The sequence below is a fragment of the Mustela nigripes genome, chromosome 6 (assembly GCF_022355385.1).
Source record: "Mustela nigripes isolate SB6536 chromosome 6, MUSNIG.SB6536, whole genome shotgun sequence".
In the NCBI taxonomy this organism is placed as follows: Eukaryota; Metazoa; Chordata; class Mammalia; order Carnivora; family Mustelidae; genus Mustela; species Mustela nigripes.
In genome coordinates this window covers 140,568,518-140,595,127 of record NC_081562.1, presented here as the reverse complement: position 1 = coordinate 140,595,127, position 26,610 = coordinate 140,568,518, and the positions used below count along the sequence as shown (strand labels likewise).

Below are 26,610 nucleotides of genomic sequence, written 5' to 3'. Positions count from 1 at the left end.
GGCATTCTTAAAGTGAAAGAGTGGCCATTGTAAAGTCCCAAGGCAGGGTTTCATCAGTTATATGACCCAGCAGGTCTGGGACTAGGTACCTTCTTCATTTCCGGGCTTGGCAATTGCAGGTAACTGAAAATACAATTGTTCAACTGGTCTGTTGCCTCATACACAAATCCCACACTAGCCAAGAATGCGGAGATCCTTATGATGTCAGAAACACATCTGAGAATGATATCACTTTAAGGTATGTATTCTGTGTTGTGGCTTGGTTTGTTGTTTCATTACTTTACTCGGTTTGCTATGAGAGATGGGTTGGGAGAAAGGTGGGTCTTTGGTTCAAAAAGCAAGAATGAAAGTTTGTACCGCTTAATCCCCATCACCTTTTTCTCCCATCACCATCCCCTGCTCTTCTCCCCTCTGGCAGCCATCCACTTGTTCTATCTCTTTATGTGTCTGCTTCTGTTTTCTGGTTTGTTTGCTCATTTGTCTTGTTTTTTAGATTGCACACGTTAGTGAATCATATGGTATTTTCGACCATGTGAAAAGTCAACAATATTAGTAATTTTTTAGTTTCCAGGAATTAAATTAAAAGCTAATTCTTGGTATTTAAGACCTAGGGATTAGGACTCAGGACATAGCTCCAGTGAACATAGACTTTCTATTTTCAATAAACTTCAGTAAATTTATTTATTAGTAAATTTCACTCATACTCACCATTTTGCATAGCATAGCAGGAAGAAAGCTTATTATTTTATTTTTTTCCTGTCTGACTTATTTCACTGAGTGTAATACCCTGTAGGCCATCCATGTTGTTATGACTGGCAGGATTTCATTCTCTCTTCCGGTTGAGTAATATCCCATTGTATGTATCTACCACATCTTCTTTGTCCATTCATCTGTTGCTGGACATTTACATTGCTCCCATATCTTGGCTATTGTAAGTAATGCTGCAATGAACATAGAGGTGCATATAACTTTTTGAATTAGTGTTTTCATTTTCTTTGGGTAAGTACCAAGAAGTGGAATTAATGGATTATATGGTATTTCTATTTTTAATTTTTTGAGGAAACTCCACAGTCTTTTCCATAGTGGCTGCACCAAGATCAGAATTCCCTGTCCTCCTCATCCCCACCAATACTTGCAGTTTCTACAGATGATAACTACATTTAACGTAGTCAGAGTTCATAATGTATAAAATTGTTGAATCACTGTATGATGCAACTGAAACTAATATAATATTGTATGTCAACTGTACTTTAGTTAAAACAAACAAAGAATGAGCGCCATCGCTGATGCTCTCTCGTGTAAGAAAATCCAAGCCTCTGTATGAGGGAAGAGGGATGAGAAACAGTAGCCAGGGAGCTGGCTGCCTCCTCTGGCTCTTCAGCAACTCAGGCCAACTCTTGAAGCTTCCTGGATAAGAGCTTTGCTGTCCATTAATCGAAGGACCTGTCAGGCCAATAGTTGAGCCCATGAGAGTCTGCAAAGACTTGGTTTATTTAGGGTGGTGGTAAACACGCCCTCAAAGACCACTAGCAAGGTAACAGGTCACAATCCTTTGTGACTGAAGACTGAGTATGTCCCCGGTCCACTGTTCACATTCTCCTCCAGTAATTTCATTTCATGCCCATTATACAAATTTCCTACCAAAGCCCCCTCCGGTTCCTCTTTGCAAAGATGTCAAAACTCTATGGTTCCTTCCTCTTTACTATTCCAGAGACTCCAAGTGTCTTGCTGACTGAGGCATGTATTTTTTTGCTGACAAAAATGTGTTTGCCTAATTTTACTTATTCAATAAATTCTTTTCCTACTAACAAAGCTTAAGAAACAGAGGATCATACACAGAACCTTTTCCAAGCCCAGTTTTCTTAACCTAATGGTATTTTCCTCCCTTGGAAAATTTCTCCTCCCATCCATCCCATTCATCCCAGCTCCCTTTGCCACGCTGCACACACCTTAACACATTCTGTATCTCCTCACCAAAAAAGCTCACTTCCATGCTTCCCTTGCCCCATCACATATGTTTAACTCACATTCTGACCCAGCATAGTACTAGCTGTGACTTACCTTGCCTCTTTAGCTGGTCTCCTAAAATGCTAAGAAATCATCTCTGGACTAGACTTGGTCAAGGCGTTCAACTAAGAGGTGAAATGCGTGTGTCCCCTATGTTTGCTATCTGCCACACGTAATCCTGGGAGCAAGAGTGGCCAAAGGAAAAATGAAACAGCTGTTAAAATGGCAGGCACCTAATAATGGTAGAGAAACTCTTCTCTTGCCTTGATCTTGCCCAATTATATGGAAGACCCACAAAAGCCGTTGTAGATGAGCCATGTGACGGAGATACCAGCAATTTTGTTTTTAAATGCAGTCGTGTAGCAAAAGTGACTCTATTTCAGAATGCAGTGAACTTGGATTTGTTGTTAAAGGAGAGTCTAGATTATTCTGGGTTTTAAACTGGTAGACAAATCCCCATAAGTGGAAACCTGAATTTCCCTTGAACCATGGCCAGATCTCACACAAAACTGAGAGTGGTAATGGAAGTGGTAATGGAAGCCATGGCTAATGTTTCTTACAAGTGTTAAGAAGCAACTCACAGAATCACTCTCTTTCAGGGCACCACTGTGTCCTTATGAAGCCCTTGGGCCCCACTGATCCATGCACAACTTCCACAGACTCAAGTTTTGATGTACTAATTATAGACAAATGTGGGAAAACTGGACACTCATTCCAGAATTGAAAGAAACAGCTTTACTTGATCACCATCATGAAAATTATATGTAACAAGAAATTTGGATCCTGATCCAACATCCTCATTACAAAAAAAAAAAGTGTGTTCGTGCCAAGTTTTCTAAGTGTTAAAACTGAAGTGTGATTTGAGTACTATTGAAGCCCAGTGGAAGAAGAAGGTCAGTAATCATGTGAGAAGAGACTGTTTTTATACCTTCTGATCATGAAGACCTCTATAGAAAGTTAGTCATTCTGAAGAGTAACAAAGCCCATCTGTTCGTGTCTACAGTATTCCTGCTAAAGGCTGACAGGGACTAAATGATCTTTTGATGTTTAATGCAAGCCTCTGGCAGTGAGTATTCTCTGCTTATCTGAAAATGGTGTTTGGTAGTGGTTTAAAAGAGCTAGACAGGTGGGCGACTTCATTCACAGGAGTGACAGACACACCGGGCTAGAGGAAAGCATCTCAGAGGAGAGTACTTTGAAAGGGAAATCCCTTTGATTAGATTTTTAAATTACTGAGGTAACGTGTGGGTGAAATTCCTGACTCTTCCTAATAGAATCCCAAGTTTATGAAGTGAAATAGCGTTTCCAGAAGCCAGGTTTTGTTCATCTATGATTGTGGGGACAAGCTGCTTCCGGGTGAATGGACTAGGAGAGGTGAACAAGATTCATACTTTATGGAGGTGGTTGGCTCTGATTCTGAGAGTGTTTTCTGAGGCTTTCAGGATAAGTGGAAACACATCATGTGATTTCTGCCACAGCTTTCTCCTCAGGTGGAGCCTAGTACAGAAAGGAGATTTCAAAGAATAACGCACTGACGTTCTGCAGGACCTGGATTCTAATTCTCATATTAGAACCTGAGTTTCCTAGTCTGAGAAGTGGCAAACTTGGACTAGATCATCACGGTTCAAATAGATATATATTTTTTCCTATCAGTGATGAGAATTCAGGAGGCATGGTTTGGAACTTGCTAGATCTTTCCAGATTCTCAAATCCATGATGCTACAATCAAAAGCATTCTGAGTAGCAAAGACCCATTGGTTTGGAATTGTGAAGGAGTTTAGCTGCTGGGCTGTTGTTTTGATTAACAGACAAAGGTTGAAAAAGAATGTTATTTATGCAAAGAACAAAATAACGGCATCTGACGTTCTATTTCTGCACAGAATATTTTTGTATTATAGTCATTCTAAAACTAGATTTCTCCCAAAAGGTGAGAGAAGGCATCTTAGTTGAATGTAGGATGTGGTCAAAATTTAGCAGTGGTTGTCCTTCAGCTTCTGACGGGCTCATGTTCAAGGAAGTGCCCTCCCCCCCGCCCCTGCCAACCTGCTATGCTGAGGAGCAGAAACACTGGCAAGAGATGAGGAAAAACTTCCTCAACTTAGGCAAAACTCCTCTGGGCTCACGTACTCTTTCTATCACTAGAAAGAAGAACTAGAGGGTCTTAAAAAGAAGAAGAATGGAAACTTTCTTGCAAAGTTGTGCCCTCTCGACTGGCATCACTTCTGCAGAAAGATTCTAAGAATCTGAAAGAGCATGGACTTGGAAACTCCATTTCCTCATTCTTCGTTTCAGTGTGATCAGCAAATGCACATATGTAAAAATGATGCTTGTTTGGAGGACAGTAGTGCTAATGCAACGGGGGCAGTCCAGGCCACTGTTGTCCCCAGCTCAGAAGCAGACATGCCTCTGCCCTGGAGAACTGTGATCTAAACTGACAAGCTAGAATACTGAAGATATGTAAGAAAATGATCTTTGAGGTGATTGGAGGAAGCCTTCATTTAAACTGTGATTAATGAATTAAGCATCAGGTGAATTAGCAAGATGATTCTTTTCTCTCGCCTTCTCTTGGCTGGTGGGTACCACACTCATATTCCAGGCTCATCTTTATTATTTTTGCATTTCTTTTCTGCACTTGGAATTTCTGCTTTCCAATTTTTGACCATTTATGTTAATGCCCAGTCTTCACTTCCAGGCTGGACTATAGTGTCTGGAGGAAAATTGCTGTCTTACCCTTGTCCGGGTCCTGAAGGCACGTGAGGCAGAGCTAGCACGCACACTCAGTACACTCTTAATGACTACTCATCAGCAAACCTGGCCTTACCCTATTATCTTTCTCTAGCCCAGTGGCTCAGAGATGTCAGTCACCTGACTAGGGCCATTCTAAATGAGGTTTCCACTGATCTTCAGTGAAATGAGAAAAATGAAGGCAATGTAGACAGCTTTTCATAAAACCTAATTTATTCTATTTAGAGAACTAGAGTATTCTAAAATTATGTCTTGCTCCTACTTTGATATTGAAATGTCCTCTCTTTTATCAAAATAATGGTGAGAGTAGATGGCAATTACCTGTTCGTTATTTAATAGTCATAGTCAACAAAATAAAAATCTCATGAGTAAAACATACATTTTCACTTCCTATTTCTTTTTTCTTTTAAGATTTTATTTATTTAGGGGCGCCTGGGTGGCTCAGTGGGTTAAAGCCTCTGCCTTTGGCTCGGGTCATGATATCAGGGTCCTGGGATCAAGCCCTCCATCGGGCTCTCTGCTCAGTGGGGAGCCTGCTTCCTCTTTTCTCTCTGCCTACTTGTGATCTCTCTCTTTCTCTCTGTCAAATAAATAAATAAAATCTTTAAAAAAAAGGAAAGAAAGAAAGAAAGCTTTAAAAAAAAGATTTTATTTATTTATTTGACAGAGACAGATCACAAGTAGGCAGAGAGGCAGACAGAGAGAGAGGAGGAAGCAGGTTCCTCGCTGAGCAGAGAGCCCGATGCAGGACTCAATCCCAGGACCCTGGGATCATGACCTGAGCTGAAGGCAGAGTCTTTAACCCACTGAGCCACCCAGGCGCCCTTCACTTCCTATTTCTTATTAAATATTGTTAGTCCACAAAATTGAAAAGTCTGGAAAACCCTGCTTTAGAAAACAGAACTTTTAATTTTTGTGGGGTTTTTTGTTGTTGTTTTGTTTTTTGTTTAAAACAATGTAATGGTCCCTACTGATGCTGCCAGATTCCTCCCTTGGGAGCATTATGTCAGTTGAATAAGTAGAAATGCACTAGTAACTACTCCATCTTTGGGCAGACGCCTCTAATCATGAGTTAGTGGGCTGTGTGATTTGCTTGAGCCAATGGGTTGGCAACAAATCTGACATAAGCAGACATTTGAAAAGAGTTCGGTGTTTTTTTTCCACACAGGGCTTGCCCTCTAGCTATTCTTGGAACCCTGCCTCTGCCACGCTTAAAGAGCCCAAGCTAGCCTGACCGATGGTGAGAGGCACGTGGACCATTTACCCCCGTTGCCCTCGTCAACATCCCACCAACTGCCAACCATGTGAGTAAGACCATTGGTCCTAGCCAGCTTCCTGCCAGCTAACCAAGTGAGGGCAGGCACATGAGCAAACACAGCAGAGACCACTGAGGCCCATATAAGAGATCCTCAGCAGCATAACGAGCCCACTAAGTGGCTGTTGCTTTAAGGTCCTATGTTTTGATGTGGCTTGCTCTGTGGCAATAGATAAGTGATACAGAGACATGGCACCAGTCTTCAAAACACTGAAGAATCTCTGAGATCTTCTCAGACTTGTAAGGATGGCACGACATCCATTGGCTAAGTGTATTTGGACTCTCAGGCCTGTCTTCTCTTCGAGACTTACAGTCCTGACTTTCTCTTATAAGATCTTCTCCAGGGCAGGAACCTAGGAGCCGCTTGACCAACGTCTTTTGCACAAATCTAATGTTTGTGATTGGCGCTGGCCTGGTATCGGGAGTGACCCACCGAATGTGATCTGAAGGTTGTAGGAAAGGCTTCTTCTCTCCACACATCTCCTTGATTAATAGTTGAAATTTCAACATCAGCAATTTATTCTCTGTGCTGAAGTTGTGCTCCCCATGAGGCTTCTAAAAAATGCAAACATTCCTGGCTGGGTTAGCATACTGTCATCCTCTTCCTGTGAACGCACTTATCAGAGATCTCGGTCACCGAAGGGTCAAAGTTGGGGTGAGGGCAAACAGCAAAAATGAGGAGAAATGCTGCGGGGTGACAAGGTCCCAGTTGCCAAACAGGGGGCTAAACACACTTCCCACTGTGGCTGAGTCAGCTCTGATTCCTGAGGAGAGCCCCAGCCACGAGCTGTGCTGCCCCCTCCAAGGAGAGGAGGAATGGAATCTGCCTGGCTCTGGACTCTTGCCCTGGGGGCGGGGATGGTTAGACATGGGGAAAGATTCATCACCTCTCAGGACCAGCATTTCCCTTGGAAGTCCTCATCTGCTTCTTTGTACCCCCAAAGCAACATGCTTTCAATACTTTTGTAGGGTGCACATTATTCCTCTATTCTTGGCTCCACTTTCCACTGTCAAATCCTGGATGTCTCTCTACTTTTTCTTGGACTCCTTGGATGTGAACTGGTTTTGCCAACATGCCGAACCACAGTGATGAAAGCCACAGAGAGGTCGGCCTATGGGATGCATGGCTTGCTGCTGCCAGATTCCTTCTTTCTGAACATTATCCAAGTTTAATGAGTTGAAACTCACCAGTATAATTAGCATGAGGCTTAAGATACTACTCTCTGTATGTAATTGAATTTAATTTACAGCTTGAATAATTGCATTTACATGTTCAACCAAATGTTTGTCTTTGTTGGTTCTGAAAGTCTCCATCCATAGTTATCTAGGAAAACTTAGCAAGGCCAGGGATCACTAGTGAAGAGCTAGGGTGTTCTCAGCATCACTTCACTTGAACTGGAAGGTGGATTTATAAAATGCAGTCCTTGGAAATTACCTAAAAGACTTTAGGCATTCTGATCTGAGACACTTATCAGTTTTCTAGATGTATAGCCTTAAGCCTGGAAAGAATGCTGTTCTGTTGCTTAATACAGCAACCTTTAGCCTCCTGGGGTGAAAAGTACTTAGCATAATTAAACTGCTGACTGTTCTTGAGGGGGGAAGGTGGGTTTTGTTTTAAGATTACAAGTGGCATTTCCAGGCACTTTGAGTTGAGGCCATCTTGATAGTATAGGGTATCTTGCATTCTGCCATCCTTGAATTGCAGGCATAGCAAACTAAAAGTGCTTGTAAAAGACAGTGTAATTTCATACGCAAGTTCCCTAGGGTACCCCCAGACGTAGATGAAAGTATCTCTTCCCTCCCTCCCCCACCCCTTTCCTTAGTAAGCTAAAGCAGCTCCTGAGCAAGACAATGTTTGCAAAGCTGAGCTCTTCTTTCCCAGGCATTTGGAGCAAAGATTATAAAGACTTATGATCTCATCTTCAAGCCTCACAGGCGGATGTAGAGCAACTGCAAGGCTTGGCTGGGGAGGATCGCTATCATTGAGCTTCAGCTGAGACTTCTCTGCAGTTGGGTTTGCTTTAGACTACCATTTTTCAAACTAGAATAATGTATAGATAGATTCTCTTTCCTTAAAAAAATAAAAAAAATTTAAAAAAATCCACATTCCAGGGTTGAATTATAGTGCTACTTAAATATGTCCAAACGTATGTAGCTTACATACGGCTTAAAAAAAAAAATAGAAAAAGAAAAAATCAGCAAATAAAATAGAAACAAACCTATAAAACCAATGGCATATAAATGAACATCATTAATTAATAATTAATTTTAAAGATTTTATTTATTTGACAGAGAGAGACAGAGATAGTGTGATAGAGAGAGAGCAGGAACGGGGAGGAGAGAGAAAAGCAGGCTCCCACCTGAGCAGGGAGCCCCACATGGGGCTCGATCTCGGGACCCTGAGAACATGAACTGAGCTGAAGGCAGAGGCTTAACCCACTGAGCCACCCAGGTACCCCGAACATCATTAATTTAAAGAGATGTCCTGCTGGGGCTTTGAAGAAACCACATCACCTATGAATGAATTCGTCAAGACCGCTGCTACCAAGGACAGTTTGCCCCATTGAAGTTATCGGGGGAGAAATGGATGAATCAGTCTTTGTCTCATTCTTCTGTGTCAGGACCAAAATGAATTTTTGACACTGATCATGCCAGTGAGTCATTGGTCTTCCATGATGTGAATATGCCATCTATGTATGAAGTGTGTGCCTGTTTTTCTGCACCAGCCCGTGACGAATAATGTCATGATGCTTTAGCAGTGAATGAGAACAGCAGGTGGGAGAAAATGTTGATTGTCCAGACCAGGGAACCAGACCACTCCCCTGAAAGCAGCCCCATCTCAAAGAACAAACTCCAGGCTCCAAGATCTGGGGGCTCCTTGCAATCTTCAGATGGGATGAGGGATTTGGAGAGGGATTGATGCCAGTCATGCCTCCTCTTGGTCAGGTGAGCTGTCCCAAGCACGCGTCTGTAAACAGCCGGTTGTCTCAGCAAAGTCCCATCTATACCCTGTGACAGCAGACAGCAGACAATGGTATCAGGGAGAACTTCACTTTGTGGCAAATATACCTGGTTTATCTGTGAAAATCTCTATTGCCTGTGGCCCCTGTAAAAAGACATTGCTCATTGGCCTTCACTCCATGGGTCACAGCCTCAGAAGATGGAGTCCTCCTTCCATCTAGAGGCCCAATGCCTTGTCCGACACCACTCGGGTTCTCTCTCCTGCTCAGAGAAAGCACATACCTCACCTATGCCAGTATTCATCTACTCTTTCTGCTGCTGAATTTATCCATGCCCTGGGCAGGGTCCCAATGCTGTATTTGGGAATCCGGTCTCAGGTCTTTATCAACTCTCTAATCCTATCAGCATTTTGTATGATTTCACTCTTACAGCTAATTTAGCAACCAAACCTTCAAGTTCTGAGCCTATTAGCATCCAGGGATTTTCCCCAACCCTTCACTTCAGCCCTCCACTCAGGTGATAGCTGCCATCCAGCCATCACGAGGAGCTCTTCCAACTGTGGAAGCTTAACTTCCCACATCTTTTTTTTTTTTTTTTAAGATTTTATTTATTTATTTGACAGAGAGAGCGAGAGATCACAAGTAGGCAGAGAGGCAGGAAGAGAGAGAAGAGGAAGCAGGCTCCCCGATAAGCAGACAGCCTGATGCGGGACTCGATCCCAGGACCCTGAGATCATGACCTGAGCTGAAGGCAGAGGCTTAACCCACTGAGCAACCCAGGCGCCCCTTCCCACATCTTACTCTCTGGTCATAAACCTCTGCTCACAGTACCTCAGATCTTTGCCCTCACCTAAGCATCTGCGATTGCTCTAATTTATTCCATATAACCACTTAATCTCAATGGTACATCCTTCTGGCCTAGACTTCTTGGACTATTGTTTCCATGACTCACTTGCCAACATTCTTGGTTCCTTTGATCTATTGTTCTTCTGTTACACCTGCCCCATAAAATTCCAACTCCAAATCAACTTAACTGTTTGACTTCTATGTTTTCTTATATTACAAACCTCTCAGACCGCTAATGCTGATTTATAACCTCAATTAGACTTAAAGCTGCCCAGCAATCTTTCTCTCTCTCTCTCTCTCATTCCCCACAGTGGTTATTTCAAACCTCCTCTACCTTCAAATAGTCTACCCTGGCATAACTTCGTATACTTTTTTGCAAGGAACTAAGCTCTTATTTCACTAAGAAAATAGAGTCCATTTTAAAGAAATTCCCTCCATTTTCTGCTACCCTGCCTAAAACTCAGCATCGGAATCTATTCTTGTTGCTTCTTGATTGAATAGAAGAGGAGAATTTACCTACTTCCTCATCAGCTCCCATCATGCCAGTCCTAGCCTGGGACTAATTTCTCCACCTCTGCTCTGGATTGGATCTCTCCCTGCCTCTCAAGAGGCTTTGTTATTCATCAATTATCCCTTCTGTCTCCTATACTTCAGCCACTTTCTATTGGCATCTTTCCACCAGTATCTGAACACACTCAAGTTTAACCTACATTTAAATAAAAATTCAACTCCCACTTAATCTCATCTGTTTCTTCCTATCACCCTGTCTCCTTATCTTCACAACAAGATCCATCGAAAGAGTTGTTCACTCACACTGTTTTCACTTAATCAATCACCTCCTATTCACTCCTTATCCATGGCCTTCAGGCTGCTATACCCATCCTTGCACTAAAACCCCTCCTCCAGCTTGTCTTCCTGTCCCTAAATCCAATGCAGGATTTCATTCCTTATCTCGCCGTCCTCTCTGTGGCACTGTAGACCACTCTCACCATTCCAACACTCAACCTCAGCTCCTGTGGCGCTGCACTCCTAATGGTCTTCTTCCCATCTTTCTGGCTGTTGTTTCTCACTCTTATTTTTATCTCTGTTCCCTTAATTTTGGAAGTTCTTGGAATTCTCTCTTAGACCTTCTTCTCTACTTACTCTGTATGTTTTCACTAGGCAGTATCAGTAATTGCATGGTTTCAAGTTGTTGAAGAACTATGGATGGAGCAAAGATGGACTTGAATTTCCAGCCAACAGGATGCCATTCAGAGTTGAGTGATGATCCCTAGTAATGTCATCTCTGGGAACATTTTCAGTCTTGGGGCCAAGACCAAGGGTTACACTTGAAGTGACTTACTCAGAGGCACAGTCCTAAGGGAAAGAGAAACTACTAAGTCTTCTGACATTTGAAATAACCATATTAGAAATTTAAGACACCCAAAAGTGTGGCCTTTTCTCCTTACAAGATATTTATTAAATTATGGGATGGCATGAGCATGATGAACTAAAGATGGTCACAATTTCTCAGATATTGAGAGTCGGGATCTGTGCGCGCACTCTTGAGTCTGGGCAAGCTATGTGTCTGCTTTGACAAATAAAACTGTATGGAAGTGATGTTATAACAAATTCCAAGCTAGACTTTAAGAAATCTGAAGCTCCATTTCCTGCCTCTTAGAACCCAGACTCCATGCTGTGAGACTATCCAAACAGATCCATGGTAAAACTTATGTAGAGAGGAATCTGTCAATAGCCCCTGCTAAACTCCCAGCCAACAGATAGCAAAAACTTGTCAGACATGTGAGTATACCATCATTGAACTAGGTCCTTCCAAACTTGGTTGGGTCACCCTCACTTGATGCTTCATGGGACAGAGAAGAGGCAATTTCTTCAAGCTCTGCCCAGACTGTAGATTCATGATCAAAATAATGATTGTTGCTGTTTTAAGCAGCTAATTTTGGGGGCTGGTTGTTAAGAGGCAACAGACAACCACAATAGCATGTAAAAGACTTGAAAAGAATGTCAAATTCTTCTCAAAAACTCAGTAAAATCTTCCATAGTCTTAGGAGGTTTAAGAGAAAAAGTTTTGCTAGGGGTAAATGGGTTATCTCTGCCTCAAGATATTTGATTTGATTTGATGCCTTTGATTTTAGAGCTATTAGGGAGAGTTGGAGGCAAATTAGGGTATTGAAGAGGGAAGCAAGATACAAAAGAGCTAAATCCACAACTTGAAGTAAGGAACTGAATTCCTGTCAATATTCCAGGGCCAAGGAGGCAGAAATCTGTCAGGCTTTTAATAAAAACCTCAGAAGGGCCATTCACCTCTCCCAGCCTAAAAAATGGTTAGATAAAAGATGAAGTTAGTCATGCTAAGACTACTAAGCAGCCCTGTGTAAGCTTAGTCTATGACTGTATCAAGGTGATTATCCCATTACCTTATCTACCTAGTAGGAAAGCAAGAGGATATACTTCCTGGTTAAAGATGACATCTGGAGATTTTGTGACTTTTTAAATAGATATTGTCCAGCATATTACCAAAACTGACTAGACTACTGAAGTTACAAGAATATATAACCCATACTCAGTATAGAATAAAAGACAATAGGAGACCCATAGAAAACCAAAAATGGACATTAAATACAAAGGCTTTAAAATCATTATGATTAATGTGTTAAAAGAAAATATAGAAACAGATGTACAAAAATGGATGAAAATAAATAATTTTAACAGAAGATTATAATTCATAAAAAAGATCAAATGGATGACTTAGAAATGTAAAATGCATTATTCAAATTTATGATCTTCTTGGATGGTTTGAAATTAAGAGCAGAGACAGTAAAATACAAGATTAAGAACTCAAAGATGAATCAATTTAAAGAAAAGTGAAACACAAAGTCAGCAGAGTGGGGAAGGGGGGATGGAGAAAACAGATAAAGCACAGGAGAAATGTAGGGATTAGTCCAAGGTCTAGAATATGTGTGAGTAGAATTCCAGGAGGAGAAAGAGAATGAACAGTTTCAAAAAAACATTTGATGTGATAATTGCTGATTTTCAAAATGATTGAAGGCACAAATTAATAGATTCTAAAAACTTAGTGAGTCTTAAATATATATAAAGAAGCCACCCACAGGCACATTGTGGTTGAACTTCTAAAAACCAAAAACAAAGAAAAAATCTTTAGAGTAGCTTGAGAAGAAAAGATATTGCATTCAAATGAGAGACAATGAAATTTATGGCTGACATTCTGATGGAAATCATGGAACCCAGAAGACAATGGAATGACAGCTTTAAAGTGCTAAAGTAAAATAAATACATAAATAAATACATAAACAAATAAAAATTCAATGGGAAAATGGTAGGGAAATTAATATCAAAATTGAAGACAAAAACAAAGGCATTTTCAAACAAGAAAAAGATGAGAAATTTTTTTTCCAGACAACTGGAACTATACAAAATGTTAAAGAAAGTTGTTCTTGTCAAAGAAAAATGATTCCAGATGGAAGCTCAGAAATGGAAGAAGATTAAGAACACTAAAAATGTGAATATAGGGGTACATGTAGAGTATCAATGATTTATAGCAAAATTAAAAATAATATCTGTGATTTAATGAAGTAAATTATACTACATAAATGATTGGAGGTAAATGGAGATACATGGTTGTAAAGTTCTTGAATTTGGGGGAAGTAGTAAGGATGCTTACTTAAGGTGAACTATAATAAAGTAAGGTTACATATGTAAGGTTACAATGATGTAAAACTGAACAATTAATAAAGGAAAAAACATTAAAATACAATTAACCTAGAAGAAAAAAGAAAAGGGGTGATAAAGCAGTAGAAAAAAACAGAAGATCCCAATTATAAAGAAATAGAATTGAGTCACCTCCAGAAAAATCACACGTAGACCATTAAATCAAATCACTTAATTAAACCATTGAACGGCTGTCAGAGTGAATGTGAAAACTGTTATATGGTCACCTGAATTCCCCTGGTGGGGACCTATAAATGCAACTTGCATTCACTTCTGCTGTTTTTCATAAGATGCAAGCACAGCACCTAGGCAGGCCCGTATAAATCTCCCCAGACTGGAAGAGGCTATCTGAAAATAAAACCTCCCCTAGTGTCATTCAAAAATCCCTTTTTTGGGCTCTTGACCTAGACTGTGTGCTCTCTCTCTCCTCCTCAGGCAGTCTACAAAAATCACTTTTGCTATGTGCTTGTTCCTTACCTAAGGATTCCCCTTGCTTTATATATACTTGACTGAGTCATAGACATTTAAATTATTTTGACTGCTGTCATGTCGATAGTAAGTATTGATATTCAACACCTTAGAAAGGGGGAAGAAACAGAATGCCTGGCGTCAGTCAAGAGTGGCATGATAATACAAACAAACAAAATAAACCAGATGGTAAACTTAAATCCAATTATGTCAGTAATTACACTGAAATAAAGATTATCAGACAGGATAAGAAAAGCAACTATAAACTCTTCACAATACAACACTTTAAATATAAGGGCAGAGAAAGGTTGAAAAAAATTATATTGATACAGTCACCAACCAAAAGAAAATTAATGTACCTACATTGATATGTGAAGAAGGCATAAGACATTTTACTAGAGGTGATGTTAAAAACTCAGTTCAAGAGTGAAATATTACAATTCTACTTTGTTTCCCCAGTAACAAATTTCAAAGCATATAATGCAAATATCAACAGAATTTTTATTTATTTTTTATTTTTCATTTTTTAAAAATTTTTAAAGGATTTTACTTATTTATTTGACAGACAGAGATCATAAGTAGGCAGAGAGGCAGGCAGAGAGAGAGGGGGGAAGGGAAGCAGGCTCCCTGCTGAGCAGAGAGCCTGATGCAGGGCTCAATCCCAGGACCCTAGGATCATGAACTGAGCTGAAGGCAGAGGCTTTAACCCACTGAGCCACCCAGACACCTTCAACAGAATTTTTAAAAAGTAGTGGACATATTCTCAATCATAGTTGAATATTTTAATGTTCTCTCTATAACTGGTAGAATCCAGTAGACAAAAATATCGTAATGGTATAGAAGGATCTGAACAACATGATTACTTAAGACAGAAAAAAGATAAAGATTACACATAACAATGGCAAAATCATTCTTTTCTATTATGCATGAAACACTGACCACAATGGACATGTGCTTGGCCGCAAAGAACATTCTTGAAAACACAAAAGAACATAAAACACATAAATCATATAGAGTAGTCTTGGACTACATAATGGTGATTTAAATACACATAACAAAAAGATATTTAGAAAATCATCAAAAGTTTGAAAATTAAGTAACACATTTCTAAAAAAACTCATGGACAATGAAAAACTCACAGTGGAAATGATAACGTTTCAGTTGAATGATAGTAAAACTATGAGAATTTGTGGGTGCAGTTAAAGCAGTACTCTGAAGAAGTTTTCCAGCTCTAAATTCACATTTAATTTTTTAAAGGTTTTATTATTTATATGAGAGAGAGAGAGCACAAGGAGGGCTGAAGAGGGAGAGGAAGTCGCTCTATGCAAAGATTTGATCCTAGGACTCTAAGATCATGACCTGAGATGAAGGCAGATGCTTAACTGACTGAGCCACCCAGGTGCCCTCAATTCACATTTTAGAAATAAAGCTGGAAACCCAAGTTCCTGTACCAACTAGGAAAAGTAGGAGTATATTATATCCCTCTCCCCAAAAAACCCCCAAATGACAGCAGGTTTTTTTTTTAATGGTTTTTTTTTTTTTATAAAGTTTAATAAAACAGACAAATCCCTAGGAAGATTGATTTCAAAAATCACAGACAAAAAACAGAACTTAATAATATGAAGACTCAGAAGAGGGACAAAAATAATGGGTTCTATAGATGTTAAAAAAGTAGTATGTAGCTATGATAAACAATTTTTAAATTTTAAAATTAGATAAAATACACAAATGCCTACAAAAACACAACTTATCAAAAGTGACATAAGAAGAAAATTTAAAAACTAAATAGTTCTGTATCTAGCAGATCTGTAACTAAAACCTTCATACAAAGAAAACTCCAGGCCCCAATTGTTTTACTGATAAATATTTCTAAATAATGAAGAAGAAACAGCTCTTTAAAAAATAAAAAAAAAGAATCATTGTTTTAAATAGGAAGATCCGTTGGCTATCCATGCAGGAGGAAAAATGAACTTTGATCCCATTCTCATACCACATACATAAACAGCTTAGAAGTAGATTATAGACTTATTACACAAAAGATTAAATCATGAATCTTCTGGAAGGAAACATAGGTTAATATCTTCACTTTCAAGTAGGAAAAATCTTAACTAGACAACAATTTGATAAGTAGAAATTGGTGAGTTGTACATCATTAAAAATAAAAGCCTCTATTCAGATAAATGATGCCATTACGGAGCAAAGAAGCAAGCCACTGATTAGACGAGGCTATCCAACAAAAGACATGTGCCTATCATATGTATATAACTTCCACTAATTAATAAGATAAAGATTGGCAACTAAATTGAAAAATGAGCAAAATACTTTGAACACATGCACTTCCTAAGAGAATACCCAAATTAAAAAAAAAAATATGAAAAGGTGTTTATTCCTCAGAAAAATACAAATTAAAACCACAATAAAATATGATGTTCATGTCAGAGTGGCTTAAATTAAAAGACTGACAATCCCAAGTGTTGAAAAGAATGTGGGATAACTGTTGCTCTCATACATTTAGCTGATAAAAGTGTAAATTAATGCAATTAGTTTGGAGAAAGTATCTGACAGCTCCTAGTAAGGATATCTATCTATCTACCTACCTATATACCTACTATCTTTTATCTATCCTTTTACCTAGTAATCTAGTTACCCAATTACACTCCTGGACAAATATCCAACAGAAATACATGCTTGTGCCCACCAAATACACGAACTAGAATCTTTATAACAGTGATGTTTTTAATGGCTAAAAACTGGAAGCAAAGCATCCCTCACATCTGAATGGAAAAAATATTGTGATATATTAAATACAGTGGAATACAATGAAAGATGAGAAAGAACAACTTACTTCTCCAAGGAACAAGATGGATAAACCTCACTGATATAAAGTAGACTGAAATAATATAGACACAAAAGATTAGACACTGTAGGCTTCCATTTGTATAAAGTTCCAAAACCAAGCACAGTTAATCTGTGGTGACAGAGCTAAGAATAGCAGTTACTGCTGGATATGGAGTATCAGCCAGGTGCCGGAAGTCTCCCATGTCGTGACCTGCAGAGTGGGGGCAGGAGCACACATATGGAAAAAATCACCACCTTAGAGTTCTAAGATTTGTGGATTTTATCATATTTGAGTTATACATCAGAAACAAAAATCCCAACAACAGACTGATGTCTTCCAAATCTATTCACCCTTATGTCTTCTTGGTTTTCTCAAAAGACAATGGGAAAGCCAAGCCCTCATTGATTGAACCAGTGGAGATACAATGAGCTACTTTTAGAGGGAGACAGTTTATTATGGAAAAAGAAAGAGCAGCCAAAGGTGCTAGCTTCCTGTAGTCCTTGTCCAACACACCAAACAGTCCAACACTGAAACAAAAGGGGCTGATGCCAACACCATGAGTCATGGGCTACTCCGTTGCTGAGGAGCCAACTCCAGACTCCAGCTAAGTAGGTTTGTATTCTGGAACTCTGTTCTGAGGGGCGCAGGACAGAAAGGCTTCTACCTCAACAGAACTTTGGAAGTAATGGGAAACTGTCTCATGACAGTCTCCAGAAGAGAGGGAGGTGAGTGGGGGATGGGAACAGGAGATGGACTCAGAGCAACCCCCCACCCTCTCTTGTTCTCAGAGGATTATAAGACTTCCTGCCAAGATTCAGATTAGCTCTGGCTTTGCCTGTGTGTCTTTGCCTCTGTGGCCTCTACAGATATGTGCGAGGTCACCAAGGTGCCATGGAGAAGCCATTCCCCTTCAGGTTTCAGATCTGTGTCTTGAGTTTTTACCTGAAATATCTTAGAGGTATAGGTGAACCCTGTAGGCCCCTCAAATTCAATGTTTTCAGAACTGTGTTGATCTCCAACATTCTAAAGCCAAACCTCCTCAGTATTCGCCACCTCATCTGCCAAACCCAGAATGTGAGGTATGTATCTTAACACCTACATCTCCATTCAACCCACTCTTCTTCCAGTGTTTGTTATCTGTGTGAATGGCAACAGCACTCTACCAGTTGTGACAGTGAGGAACCTGAGTCATCCTCTTCGTCTGTGTATCCAACGCAAACCACCAAGTTCTTTGGAATTTTACCTCTTAAACATCTCTTGTAGGCATCCAATTCTCTTTGCTTCCATCCCCGACTATCACGTTCCTTCCTCATGGTGTTCTGCTCAAGCAATCTCTTCTAACTGGAATGACCTTCCCACTTAGACACGACTCTCTCAGATTCTCAGCCCAGTCGCTTCCCTTTCTGTGATCTGCTAATAAAACAAAAAACAATAATGACAAAGCGAATATATTAAAAAAAAAAAAAAACACAAAGATCCCTATGCAATTAGATCTTAAAGCCTGTCTCCAACATTTAGCAGACATGGCAGCTGGGGCTCCCTCTTTAATCAACGTCTGCTTCAAACCTTTCTCTATTCATTCCCCTTTATTTTTCCCTTCCAATTTAGTTTCTGTGATCAACTGAATAGGTTCCCAATGTGTAGAGCGGGGCCACAGTGCAATCTGCACCTGCCCTCTTCCCATCTGGACTGACATTGCCGCATGGGAAAAGCAGCTGCCTAAAAGTTGTGTAACTGGAAGCCAGAATGAAGAGATCTCTGCCTTTCCCAGATGTATCTTCTCTTGACTTCGCCACGGGGCCTAAAGGATGAACGTACTCAACTTGGGACTGAAGTACTAAATATCCCATTAAAGTGCAAGTCAGTTCCTGCCAGAGCCACATCTCAACCTAACCACAATTTCCAGACACTCATCATTTACATTTATTCATTCATTGAGCACAGGTAATTGAGGACTATTTAATTAGGACTTTGTCCTGAGGATGCATTGGTGAAAACCTGGTGTTTCTTGTCCTTTGAAGAGAAGGTAGACATTATACAGCTGATTACACAAGATTGTAATTACTATTCATTTACCTTTTCAATCATTATGTATCAAACATGTATGTACCCTGTACAAAGTATGGTGCTTAGTGCTGGGAATGTAACAAGTGACCATCACATTCTGTACCTTCATGAAACTTGCATTCTAATCAATCTTAACTCAAGAGGGGCACCTGGATGGCTCAGTGGGTTAAGCCTCTGCCTTTGGCTCAGGTCATGATCTCAGGGTCCTGGGATCAAGCTCCATATTGGGCTCTCTGCTCAGCAGGGAGCCTGCTTCCCCCTCTCTACCTGCCTCTATGCCTGCTTGTGATCTCTCTCTCTATATATATCAAAAAAATAAATAAAATATTTTAAAAAAAGAAACAAATATAACCGAAGAGGACATAAGATTGAAGGTGAGGTAAGAGCTACAAAGTGTACACAGTTGTATGAGAGTATATAATTAAATAGATTTATATATATAAATAATATGTATGTTATATAATATATACATATAACTCTGTAATTAGGAAAACTGGCTTCATCTGGGAGATCACAGATGATTTCTGGTGACTTTGAGGGATTATGTATAAAATAAGATGGAGGCCTGAGTGTGGAGGCTGGTCTTAAAAAATTAAATCTTAAAGAGATTTAAAAATTCTCTTTCAATTCTGTTGATAAATCAAAGAGAAATTCTCACTTGTGTTCTGGAGCAGCCTTACCACATCTGTAACCCATATTAATTTCTCATTTAAACAAAGAAGGCCGTCTTATGCTCAGGGTGGACTATAATATTATCAATATTCTTTCATTTATCATGTTAATAATTGTTGTTAACCACAAATTGGTGGCCACTGGGACCAGTTTTTCACTTACTCATTTCAACACAGGAGGATATCTACTGTGTGCCTTCTATGCCATTCCAGCAAATTTCCATTTTTTTTCCTGAAGATATTGGGGAAACCACTGTGGGATTTTACACAGAGGAATAATATGACCAGATGTCCTCTTGAAAAATGACTCTGGCTGCTTCTCTTTGAACTTTTCATTTAAAAAAACAAAAAACAAACAAACAAAAAATGAGGGGCGCCTGGCTGGCTCAGTTGTTAAGCATCTGCCTTCAGCTCAGGTCATGATCCCAGGGTCCTGAGATGGAGCCCCACATCGGGCTTCCTGCTCAGCGGGAAGCCTGCTTCTCCCTCTCCCACTCCCCCTGCTTGTGTTCCCTCTCTTGCTATGTCTCTCTCTGTCAAATGAATAAATAAAATCTTAAAAAAAAATCTATGGAAGTATTCTAAAATTTGTGAGAGTAAAAAAAAAAAAAAAACAAAAACCCTTCTTGCCATCCTTCTGTCGCTCTTCAATGAAGCACGATTTTCTATCTTCTACTTTCCGCGCTTGGAATGTGCCAAGAAAGCTTGTCCAGACTTAATGTGAAATCATAGTTGCTGGTGCGGAACTTCAGGCTACCTCCGTGGGCTTCCTCTTCACCCTTGGCAAAGCCGACTCAGATTCTCCGTGTCATTGGCTGGTTGGCATAATCCTCTGTGACCGCTGGAGCAGGGCTAACTCTTCTTCTCCAAATGAGGTGGCGGAGCTTGGCTTGACCGAAACATTCTGAGGTGGGTTGCTCATCTGCTAGCCTCGGGGCCATTAAAGATAAACGCACTCTCATGCACCTGGGACTCTGAGCCACGTGCCTTACCTTTTGGTAGGTCTTCCACAGTGTCACACCTTCTTGAAGACTTCTCTATCGGCGTCCCTTCATGACTGCCCTTCACCCTTCTACTCCTCCTCTTCCATATTTAACAACAACCATTAAAAGATGACTTTCGTTTCACTTTCATACTTCAAATGAATTTTTTTTAAAGATTTCATTTATTTATTTATTTGACAGAGATCACAAGTAGGCAGAGAGGCAGGCAGAGAGAGGGGAGGGGAGAAGCCGGCTCCCCGTTGAGCAGAGAGCCCGATGTGGGGCTCGATCCCAGGACCCTGGGATCATGACCTGAGCTGAAGGCAGAGACTTTAACCCACTGAGCCACCCAGGTGCCCCTTCAAGTGATTTCTGACAGTGATGCTCCCTCTCCTTTCCAGTAGGGCTCAGGGATCACGTGGAAACGTGGCAATTATAATAGACCTGCTTTGGGGAGGGGGTGCTTCTCTCTCAGCGTCTATAGATTTCATTACAGACCTGGCATTGTAGGGTGGATGCTCCTTGCTAATTTTTTTCCCCTTTATTTTCCTTCCTCTGAAAAGCACATTATCACTATACTAAAGGCCTTGAGCAAAATTTAATTCATTCCACGGATCCACATCTGTAAAACAAGCACTGATGGGGAGAGCTGTTTGAAATGAAATAAGAGCTGAAGCTTACAAAGTTTAACAAAAAAAAGAAAAAAGAAAAAAGAAAAGAAAAGAAATGGGCTGACATCCCTCTCTCAGTGTGAAAGGATTAAGATGGTTTTAATTATCTCACCTGGCTTTGGTTATTGCATTTATTCCCGCTCCCCATTGTTTCCTTTCTATAGCTAATATGATAGCATAAGGTCTGGTGTTATCATCTGGATTCCTCCCTTTAGGAAAGTTGAAGAGCCCCAGGTTAGAAAGTAAAAATCACAGTTCTAAATGTGCATAAATGCGTGATGACAAGAGCAGAGGCTTAAGTTCCTATGCTCAGTCATGTACAAATGCCAGTAATAACCGGAGACTCAAGACGGAATATCTCACACTTCTTTTGAATAAAGCAAACGGATTTCTGATGTGATCTGGATGTGAAAAGATGTGGTTATTGAAGGTATTGGTGCGATCTCTTGGAATGTAATCTCAGATCCTGCCTCTAGACCGGGCCAGTTGTATACACACAAAGGCAGGGTGTTTGGGGCATGGAAGTTTCTTTTGTTGACTAAAATATATACAGGCACCAACACAAAGAAATGGCTGCTTCTTGGCCTTTAAGATGATGGCAGACATCATGTTAATATTTCCTGTTTTTTCCTATCAGGAACTCTGTTTGGCCTGACTGGGAGCAGCGAAAGGAATTTTTCATGAGTCTTTTTTTTCTCTTAACACCTGAAAATTCTCCTGTGATAAAGACTTGACAGCAGCCTTGAGCATGGACTATGTTAAAGGAAAACTTGAAGGAGGAGAGAGTGAATAATATATCGCAAAGTAGAACCAATCCAGGGAACTGGAAATTATTATTATTCCAAACCCTGGGGGTGGAGGAGTAGGGTGGCACAAAGGGAATGGGGAAACCTTGCGTGGGCCCAGGGGGCTGGCTCAGCAGGCAAGAAGAGCAGGCCTTCTCTAGCCGTGGAAGTGAGAACATGGTCAGCACAGAGTCATGCAGAACAGCTCAGGGAAGAGAGTAAGGTAGATGGGCCCTGCCGTCCTGCTCTCAGTCACTTTGCTGGGTGGGGGGTCTCTTGGGTGCTGCTTCTGTTCGGGATCCATAAGCACCAAGAAAAGGAAATGGGCAGAAAGTGATGGGTCTATCAGCCTCTGATAGGAGCGAACTAGCAGGCCGTGATGGGCATGTAACTCTTATCCTAGTTCCAGAGATCCGAGACCGGCCTGAAAAACAGGCTGAATTTCTGGAGGGGTAAGTCGCATGACTCGTGGCTGAGACACATTTTTTAAAAGGCCGGAGCATGCGGAGCATCTTGGCTGATCAATCAAGGAATCAGTGGTCAAAAAGAAGACACCGCCACCCCAGCTGCTCCAAAGCTTCCCGTGCCATCCAGGAGCACTCAGAGGGAAGTAGACAATCTCTCTTCCCTTTGGAACATCAAAGGAAAAAATCAAAGACCTTATTTTCAATTTGATTCTTATAACTGAATGCCCCACTGATCAGGATAAGCAAGGGACAAACACATTAATGCCCATATAAAATGGCTTTCGGAAAAGTAAGATCTGATCCACTGAGCCAAATGATCGTTACAAGCTGTCATCAGTAGAACCAAATTTCACAGCCAATGGGACACTTGGTGTCTTCACCTGGCTCAGGGGGAACTGGCCGTGGCGTGGTGTGGAAGGAAGAAAAAAAATTCTACCCTGCAGAAGTGTTCTGTGTTTGTCTTGTGCAGTCTTGAGGTCACTTTGATTTTGTTTTTTTTTTTTCAGCTGTGTTCATACCACCGATCCCATTAGTGGGGAGGAGCCAATCGAGCCTGTTTTCGGAATCTGGGCTGTCCCTGGGGCTTCCCACTGACGTCAGGGCTGTGCAGCTCCTCCAGAAGCAGGTCTGGGATTGTCCCTTCTTTGAAGGTTAAAAACAGGTTAAGAGCTGTCAATGAATAAAATGCAGATGAAGGGAGTGGTCATGATCAGATTACCTGCCCATGTCAATTTATAAAAATCCCAGCAATCCCAACGGTGTGCATCTACAGACCTCCTTGGGCTTTGTCCAGAAGAAAGAAATCAGAGGTGGTTTCTCCCTAAATCTTTTATAAATTACAAAAATTTTCAACTGGAGTGCAAGGAACCTGCCTGTTGTCCAACAGAATCCCCTTGCCTTTGATTTCTAGAGGTTGACATCTGGGATCAAAATGAGGGCATCTGTAGACCATGGCCAGCCCAATAAGCTTGCCTCACTGGAGTAAGCTTGCTGGTGCTCTACTCCTGGCTGGCTGAGCTGCCGCAAGAAAGCAAACTTTCCTAAACAGTGTTGACAATAGCGCCACCTCCAAGGGTGCCTCTCAGGCAAGAAGTTCCCAACCACCGCCTACAGTGGCCGTCAAGCCGTCTTTGACAGCATTAGTCATTAGAAAGTTTTTCTTTTTGTTAAGCCCTCATCAGCTTTATTATGCCTCCCACCTCTTCACAAAGGAGACATGAATTTTAAAATGTCTTTGCCCTGGAGCCAAAAGCACTCCGTTATAAATACTGTATTTGCCAAATTCAGATAAAAAGTCGATGTGTACTCTTGAGTGGCAATCAAGAGAATGTGTCCCATCTATGCAGGCTCACGTGAACGTGGCTTGAGTCCATTTCGGCATTATGAGCTGACACATATGAAACTGCTCATTTTGTAGACCACCATTGATTGACAACTGGCCACGTGACAGGATTCAACCTGTACTATAATGGTTAAGAATGTGGATTTTGGAGCTCCTTCTCCCACTTGGTAGCTGTGATCTTGGGCAAGTTACTAACAACTCTGTACCTTAATTTCCTCATCTCGGTAATATTTATTTCATAATTATAATATCATTTTCACAACATTTATGGGGAAAAAAAAGAATGGGCTAATATATGTAAGGCATCTAGAAGAGTTCTTAGCATTTAGAGAAAATTATTGATTCCGTTTTCATAGGATTTCCTGGCTGTAATTAAATATCTTGTTCTAGAAGGACAGAAGCTATGTGGGGTGGGGTGGATAGCTGCAAGAGGGACATTTGTCTAGGACTTCCTGTACAAAAAGGGCTTCATTGTAAATTTCTGATGTTATCTCCAAATGAAGGTAAACATACAGTCACAGAGACACAGACAAGATTTACAAACTACTATAATTGGTAATAAGGTATTAATTATTAACACTTAAATTTATCACAATATTTAGAGACTTGCTTTGTCCTGTCTTCATTTTTCAATATATTTGAGCCTCATCAAGATATAAGAAATAAAACAGAGGACATGAGGAGATGGAGAGGAGAAGGGAGTTGGGGGAAATTGGAGGGGGAGACGAACCATGAAAGACTGTGGACTCTGAGAAACAAGCTGAGGGTTTTGGAGGGGCGGGAGGTGGGAGGTTGGGTGAGCCTGGTGGTGGGTATTATGGAGGACACGGATTGCATGGAGCACTGGGTGTGGTACATAAACAATGAATTCTGGAACATTGAAAAGAAATTTAAAAAAATAAAAAAATTTTAAAAAAGATATACAATTGACTCAATTTTTTCAGTTTTGGCAGAAAAGGTAACAGCTAAAGCCACTAAGTCCTACATATTTCTTACGTGAAATACATAAGAAGAATACTGCTTAAGGTATAAAAAATGCCTCTCTTCTAGAGCTTTTGGGTTCCACAAAGAGATTACCTCTACTTCTAGCTCAATGCCATGTTCAAGTGCTGGCCAGGGGACTGTGGTCACTGGCTCCATTGAGTAGCTTGTCTCACTGCCCAAGGACAAGAGATGCAAACTTAAGCTCTTTGCCAGTGTTTCAAAAATGTCCTATTGAAAAAGATATTTAGGAAAAAAGAATCAGAGTTCCCACCGTATTCCATAAATTTAGATGTTCTAATATCTTACCATGAACTAAGACAACTAAGTAAGGAACTATATATTTACATGACATTTTAATGACTGTTGCCACAGATAGCTTTCCTAGATAGCCTATATAATGGGCCAGTATGAGAGATAGTTCAGTTCAGAATCTTTTTTGATTCTACTACAATAATATTGTTTTGATTCCAAGTGGTGTCCATTTTATGCATCGAGGAAAATTCCTGTTTGGTCTTGGAACCAAGAGCAGTACATTTTGTAAATTGACTGAATTTCCATTTTCAAGACAGCAGTTAAAAAGCTTAGAACCAAATTTATGCTTCATTAAATAAGTAAGTTTTTCTTATTCTTATTCTAGGGTCCATTTTTCAGCCCTACTATCACTTAATTTTTCTTTTTCTTTTTAAAAATAGCCTTATTGAGGCATTATTTATATACAACAAAACTGGCCAATTTTAAGTGCAAAATTCAATGAGTTTTGACAAATATGTGGAGCTTAGTAAATACCACCATGATGACATATAGAACATTATACTCAAATAATGAATCATTGAATGCTACATCAAAAACTAATGATGTACTGTATGGTAACTAAGATAACACTAAAAAACTAAATAAAACAAAACAAAAGAATTTTAAAAAACTCCCTGCTTCTCATTTTCCACCATCTCCCTTTCCTGCGCCTTAGAAACCACTAGTCAGGAGCACCTGGGTGACTCAGTGGGTTAAAGCCTCTGCCTTTGGCTCGGGTCAGGGTCTCAGGGTCTTGGGATCGAGCCCCACATCAGGCTCTCTGCTCAGCGGGGAGCCTGCTTCTCTCTCTCTCTGCCTGCCTCTCTGCCTACTTCTGATCTCTCTGTCAAATAAATAAATAAGATCTTAAAAAAAAAAAAAAAAAGGAACCACTAGTCAGCTACTGTAGTTTTTCCTTTTCTAGAATTGTCTATAAATAAAATCATACAGTCTTTTGTATTTGGTCCCTTTCACTTAGCATAATCTTTTTGAGATTTAATGTATGTTGTTGAGTGTATCAGCAGTTCATTCATTTCTATTGCTAAGTACTATTTCCATTGTGTGAAGATATAGGTAAGCAAAAATAGAAATTGATTCCAGTTTGGGGCCATTCTAAATAAAGCTGTTATACACCTTAATTTACATCTTTGTGTGAACATATATTTTCCATCATCTTATCAAATACATAAGGGTGGGATTATTGAATCATATGTTAAGTGCCTGTTTAACTTTATAAAAATGGCCAAGTTGTTTTCCCATATGGTTGCACCCTTTTGCATTTTGCCAGCAATATATGAGCATTCCAGTGGTTTGGCATCCTTGGCAACCTGTGGTATCATCAGTCTTTTTCATTCTATATTCGGTCTTTTTCATTTTAGGTATTCAATGTACCAGTATATTATTGTAGTTTTAATTTGTATTTTTCAATGCTTTTTTTGA

General features: G+C 40.2%; 1 long non-coding RNA gene across 1 annotated transcript; it reads left to right on the top strand.

Moving 5' to 3' along the window:
• LOC132020919 (uncharacterized) lies at window positions 1-24,666 on the top strand. The gene is made up of 3 exons (XR_009405148.1): window positions 1-238; window positions 5,921-6,056; window positions 23,060-24,666. It is a non-coding gene; the product is annotated as an uncharacterized LOC132020919 (long non-coding RNA).
• Window positions 24,667-26,610: the final 1,944 nt, after the last annotated feature.